Source organism: Aythya ferina, assembly GCF_964211825.1.
Source record: "Aythya ferina genome assembly, chromosome: 21".
NCBI lineage: Eukaryota > Metazoa > Chordata > Aves > Anseriformes > Anatidae > Aythya > Aythya ferina.
In genome coordinates, this window is record NC_140319.1 from 949,389 (window position 1) to 956,153 (window position 6,765).

Here is a 6,765-nt window from a genome sequence, read left to right on the forward strand (position 1 = left end):
CCAGAGCTGTCCAAGGCATTTGTCCTGGAGCTGAGGAGCTCCTGAACCCCCCAGGCTGCGGCATGCTGCTACCCACAGGTGCACCGGGGTGCTCTCCATTTGCAGCTGGGGCAGTAGCACCCAAAAACTCATGACAGATGTTACGGTTACTCTGCAAGTGAGAATTGGCACGGACATCCACAGTCCAGGCTCTTGGGTTGGTTGCAGGGGATGTGGTTGTGACTTTTGCCTGGGACCAGTACACCCTGGTGCAGGAGCTGGTAGCCAAAGAGGCCATGTGGAAAGAGAGGTTTGGGAAAAGGGATTTGGCTGCAGAGAGTTACTGGAGTGCACGAGGCAGGTTTAAGCAAGTAGTAATTTACATTGGCCCTTGCTGCATTTCCCTGTGGCCCAGAGCTTTTGGTTCCAACCCTATAGACTATTTTTTTTCAGAGAAAGGTGAAACGGGGCCTTTCTAAAAAAAAGTCCTATTAACTTGCCAAGTGTCCTGAAAACACTTGAAAGCAGTAGCAAATGTGGTATCTTGATGCCAAGAGGGTGGCTGTGGTCATTCCTGCTATGTTTAGTCCTAACAGGAGTCATTTTTACAGGGGAAGGGACCCGAAGGTTGGCGTGTCAGAAGCGTTCGCTGCAGAACAGAAAAGTCATTGGAGCCATGCCCCTGGCGCTGGTTTGATTTGTTCCACAGGCACGAGAGGGTTCAGCTTTGCAGGCAGTAAACTCAAAATCAGACATGCACCCCAGAACCCTCTTGTGCCCTCACATCCAACACCTCTAGCTTCCCTAAAGACGACACCAGGGAAATGGTTGTAACTGCAGAGCAGCCTCCAGGCCACAGGTGGATGTGCTGACAGCAGGGGTTCGGTCAGGGCTGCTGTGCCCATGGGGATGAAACGGGGGGCAGATGTTCAGCCTAGCAAGCGCTTTGAGCTCATTTTATGTCGGTCTGGCAGGGAAAGCTTGGCCTCTCTGCTCTTTGGAAGAGGTTGGCCCTCTGCTGCTACCTGATCCCAGGCCAGCAGAGCGGCATCCCCAGCCAGACGTGCAAGCTCTTCACACGCTGCTTTCTTTTAATAAGGTGCTAACCCAGAGGCTTGTGTGAGAGGCCACATGCCAATAGAAACCCCAAGCAGTGCTCTGGTGTGGCCTGGGGGCCACATGCAAGCTGCAGCCACTGTAGGATGGAGCCCGAGGCTGAGGACGCTTTAACCTGGAGGGTCCTGCTTGGCTGCTCCTCACCCCAGCTTCATGGATAAATTATCCTCAAGGAACCATTGCAGGTAAACCACAGTGGTGGAGAAGCAACTGCAGCAAGCAAGAGATTGATTACCACTTAGCTTCCCACAGTGTGACTAAACCCCTGCAAATATCTGAAGAAAATTAACCAGAAGTTTTCTACTCTTGTATTTTCCACAGGGCCCTGCTTGCTGCCTATTAATGGCCATGGAGCTGTGGTTTGCTTAAATAACGCCTGCTTATTTAAATGCTGCTGTAGGGATGCTCTGACCATGAGCTGTGGAAAGCTTTGGTCATGTGGCACCAGTTTCTCTTCCTTATTTCCAGCTGCTAAATTGCAGTGAAATGGCAACAGAAATAAAGCCAGCTCCCTCTCCATTCAGTACTTTCCAAAGGGGAATTTGTCCAACTGTGCAATTGCTGTCCCAGCTGCAGGGACGTTTGTGCTGTGACTGCAAATTGGAAAGGAGAGAGGGGCCTTGGGGAAGGTAATCGATGCTTTAAGGAAGTTTGGAAACCTTTGGATTAGAGTGAGCAGAGAAAACAGTAAAGCCTTGCTTTTGCATGCTTGGTTGTCTTGTTCCAGCCCCCCGTGAGGGTTAATAGCAGACGTTGTCATAAAGCAGAGTTCTACCAAGCTCCCGGGGTGCAGACCATTAACGAGCACTGAGGAGAGCACTGTTAGAAGTGTTCTACCACAGCACTGCAGAGAAGAGCTGAAAAGATCATCTCAGCTGGTACTTTCAGGTCTTGCCTGTGGAGGAAAATGGGTTGTTTCCGTTTTTCAGAACAAGCTATTCTGAAATAATGCTGGGTGTAAGTGCTCTGCACTTCTAAAGATGGTCTTAAGTGAATGATCTGTTGGGCCTGCCACCTCCTGATTGTCTGTGTGTGACCGAGTTGTGCTGGGAACCTGTGTGTGCTTCGTCAGAACCAGGCAGCCTGCGAAGGGAGCGGGCACTCAACACCCTACAGGGCTGCAGCACTGCTGCCACGTTAGCTTATGGTGATGGGCACAGCCCACGGCTCTGTTCTCCTGCTGCAAAGCCCTGCTTTGGGTGTTCAGGGCAGAAATAATTCCAGGGATCTGTCACAAAAGTAAACTGTAACAGTGGGCTGATGGAGCCCATCCCGGCTGCTTCCTTCCTGCTGGTCTTACAGCATCAGTGCCTGCCTTGGGATCAGCTGACACGATGTATTTTTTATACAAAGTGATCATGAAATACAAGAAATTTCACACACCCCTGCAAAAGAGAGGACTCAAGTGTTTTATCCATCCTCCAAGGAAAGGCAAACGGATCTGACTCTTCTGGCTTCCTCCACCATCGCAAGGTGGTTATTTTGAGCAGGAGCCTGGGCTGTGGCTGACAAATCTCAAAGAAAAGCCAGTTGACAGGATTTCCCATGGAGAGACAAGTGAGCCAGTACTAGAACTGTTTGTATGCCTCAGACAAGAGCCATGGCCAAAAATGCTTTGAATTCCTGCTCAACCAAAGGGTTTTCTGTCTTCCCAGCAAGGCTTGCTGGCATGGCGATGCTCTGTTACGGCTGCAGGACCAGCATGGAGGCCAGAGTCCAGCCAGGCTGCTGAATGTGCTGGGCGTGCTGCTGATTGCAAGGGCATACAGTGCATGTGCTGCAGCCAAAAAAGAGCTTTTGTGGCTGCAAAAACATCCCAGCTGGGAGGTGTTCCTGGCAGTAAGTTATTACCTGACCGGGTGACGGGAGCAGCCACTGCCTGCTGTGTGCTGCAGCCTGCTGTGAACCAATTTTAATCTGAAACAGTGTTTGGTTCAGAGAGCAAAGGGATTCAACAAAACACTAGCATTCCTGCTGCCAGGTATTAACCATGGGGACTCACAGCTTTGGGAGAGGTGTTTTGTCCCAGTGTGAAAAGCTGAGCTGGTAAACTTCAGCCTCTCCAGCTTCAGGGAGCCATTGCTTCCATTTGCCAGCTGGGGGTTAAAAAAATCACTACTGTAATCCCAGAAGTGCTGTGGAAAATTCACATCTTCCAGGCACTGTTTTCCCAGTGATGACAGTAGCCTTTTTAGCACTAAGGATCTATTTTGGATTAGAGCATCCCTAGAAAAGCAGCAGCCCGTGGAGGCTACGTAGTCCACAACATTGTTCTGCAAGGACCCTCCTTGCTGGTCAAGATTTCTGTCAGCTCCAGTGGCACGTTCATTTCTATCAGACATAAAAAGCCAGCTTGGCTCCAGAACAGAGCAAACTTTGGTATATTTAAGCATATTTTTATTCATTTGCTAGGAGCTAATATAAAAATAGGTGGGCAGGCCTGAAAGTGCAGAGATGAACAGAATACCACTTGAAAAAGGGGAAGTGGTTTGACAAGAAAAGCTAACTGGGAGCTTCAACAGGTAGTTGTTAGGAGGGCAGCAATAGAGCAGCTGGGAGGTGGTATAGGGTGCCAGTGGAAAGTAGGACAGTCCATTGGAAAAGTATGGAGAAAAAAATTATTAGGAGGTTGTTAATGAATAAAGAGATCACAGGTGGTGTTTGGAAGGGCAAAAAGTGTCAGGGAATATGCATTTCTTCGAAACCAGAAATGGAGAGATTTTTGCACAGAGTTACAGAAAATATGGGGCTGACAGTACCACTCTGCTGCTGAAAGGAGTAAGTATAAATTAAAGAGAATTCTGTTGTTCTGGGAATTGTTACAGATGTATGCTTGGTAAAGTAGCCAAGCAAGCCCCGAATCAGCAACAAAGTGGAAAATTGTGGTTAAAGAACATCACATCATCTCTTCCAAACGTCCATTTGGAAAAAATCCAGACGTAAAAAGCAGCCTGAGTGTAAAGACAAGAATGGTGTGTGCTGTCTCAGCGACTGTGGGTACGGTGACGCCGTTTCGTAATGCAGACGGACAAGTCCCTCGTCACCTGGTACGTGCGTGTGCTGCCGAGGGGCTTCATCCCCCTGCAAGGTCCCTGCATAGGGATGTGAGAGCTACGTTAATTAAATGCAATTAGTCTACGATGATTATGGGCTAGTTATACTCAGCACCATTCCCCGTGCAAATCCCCTGTCTGTTAGCTGTGTCAAGCTGCAAACCTCAGCCAGACTGTACCTTCGTGGCCTTTATGTGCCTTCCTGCCACTTGCTGAGCAGAAACTTTGAGACAGGAGAGCAACGGTCCTGCTCAAGCACTCTGTGGGTTTCCATACATGGATTTGCTGAAAACTTACCAACTGTGGCCACACACTGAAGCTGGCAGAGCCAAACACCCAGTAGCATGGTCAGGCTGCCTGCAGCGCCAGGCCGGGTCTGTTACAGCTTGCCTTGGCCTCGAGGTTACACCAAGCTGGAATCACTTCCCTCAGATACATGGTCAGAAACAGGTCTAAAGGGCAGAATCTGTAGGCACGTGATACCCTATTAAAATTTGATGAAGGCATCTCAGGGAATCTTTGATTTGTTTTCAAAGCATGAGAAGCTAAAGTAGCAGCAGAATGTGAAGCTTTAGGGATGAAAAAATGTGGCAACGGGAAGGAGTTCCCCAGCCTGCTTGGAATTAGGTGCAGAACAAAACAGAAAAAGACTCAAATTCTCCTTGAGCCAGGCTGACTCTAGGCTGAAATTTGAAAAAAAAAAAAAAAAAAAAAAAAAAAAAAAAAGTTTTTACAAAATAAATGCAAAAGTCAAGATAAAAATGGAAAAATAAATTTGCCAAAGTGGGATAAGGACACAAGAGGCAAGGCCTAAATTATAATCACCATTGAATTTTGAAGCTGCAGGCCAATATTAAAAGAGAATTTGGTGACAAAGACACAGTGCTCGCTTAGCCAGCAGGATCACAAATATAGCAGTGGAAGCTGATTTCAGCGCACAGCGTGATGAAGGTAATAATAATCTTATGTTTTGTAGGGTATGTGGCAGGCAGCTGTTAAACAACACAGGTCAGTGATTATTAAATTATAAGAATTCACTTTAAGTAAAAATTGTGACAAAAGGGGGAGGAAATATTAGGTAGCATGGGGTAAGAAAGTAAACGAGAGTGGCTTTCAACCCCTGGAATGGTGATTCTGTGACCAGATGCACTGAAAACAAAGTACAACAGGTTTCTAGTGGAACATGTGGCATTGCTCTGGAAAGCATCTAAAGGATATGGGCTGGAAACAGTAAATCACTTGACATGCAAATTTTATGGATACTCATCTAAACAGTAGCAATGTCTAAATGATCTTGTTTAAACTGTGAGCTGAACCGTACAGTCAAAACCCAAAGCTCCAGGCAAATTTGTAGAAGCTTTAGGACTGCTGGAAGCTGTAATAAAATTGAACAATTTTTGGAAAAAAAATCCATGAACCAGTTGGGGTTCATAGCATTGCATAGCACCTGAGAGGACAGGAAAGGTATTGAGGGTGCTTAGTAGTTATTAGAAGTATTTTGTAATGGTGATAGTGCTTTATACAATCACAGTTTGATGGCAATTTCCCTGTCCTGCACTGTTCCCTTCCTACTGTGCATCCTTACTGAAGCATGCAAGGTCACCATCAGTTCCTACAGCTCCACTTCTACAAGTGGCACGCCCTGGGTGAACAGGGAGGGGGGCACAGACACCACAAGCCCACCCAAAACGTGGGGTGGAGGGGAGAGATTCAGCAGGAACGTGCTCCCTCTGCAGCACGCAGCTGCCTTGCCCAGGCACGGAATTTGGGCAGGAGGCCTCCCAGCCCACCAGGGTCAGGCAGGCATGTGGCTGGAAGGAATGCACAGGGGCCACAGCTCCCCTCCGGGCTGGGTTTAGAGATTAAAAAAAAAAAAAAAAAAAAAACAGGGAAAGACAACACAATCCTGTCTCCTCCTCTGCTTGCATCTCAGTGTAGTTTTTTGGCTCAGCAAACACAGGTGCTGGGTATTGCACAAAGGCCTGCAGTGAGCAAGGGGACGGCAGCTGGGGTGATTTCATCTTTCCTTCATCGTGTCTTAAAAGCCTGCAGTAAAGGAGCATGCTCCCTCATGCTCTCCTCTCCTCCACCTTCCAATCCCCTCCCTCCCGCCAGAGAGGCACCGCTAGGGGGGAAAGGCCAAAGAACACATTTTTCTGCAGCTGCACAGTCCTTATTTCGCACTCACAAGAAACGAAGGAATGTTTAGCAAAGTGGAGCCATCTGGCTAAGGCACTTCCAGGGCTGCTCAGTGCAGGAAACAAAGGAGAAAGCAAAGCATCACCGAGAGAGTCTGGGGTAGAGAAGATGCTCGGCAGAGCCAGGCCTTGGTCACAGCAGCTTGGCTTTGGAAGGAGATGCTCGCAGCAGTACGCTGTTACAGCAGCTACTTTAGGGAGGAAAAAAAAAAAAAAAAAAAAAAGTTGGAAAATGCTTAGAGCAGAAATAGCCACAGCACTATTCACTGCAGTGCGAAAACAAGACACCTCTGCCATTCTGAGAACAGCATAAATGCCTCCTAAATGAGGTTTCCCATCTGTAGGAGGGCTGAAGGGTGCCACGGTGCCCCAATAAATGCGTCAGTGCCTTCCCCACATCATGGAAGCGCCACCAGCCA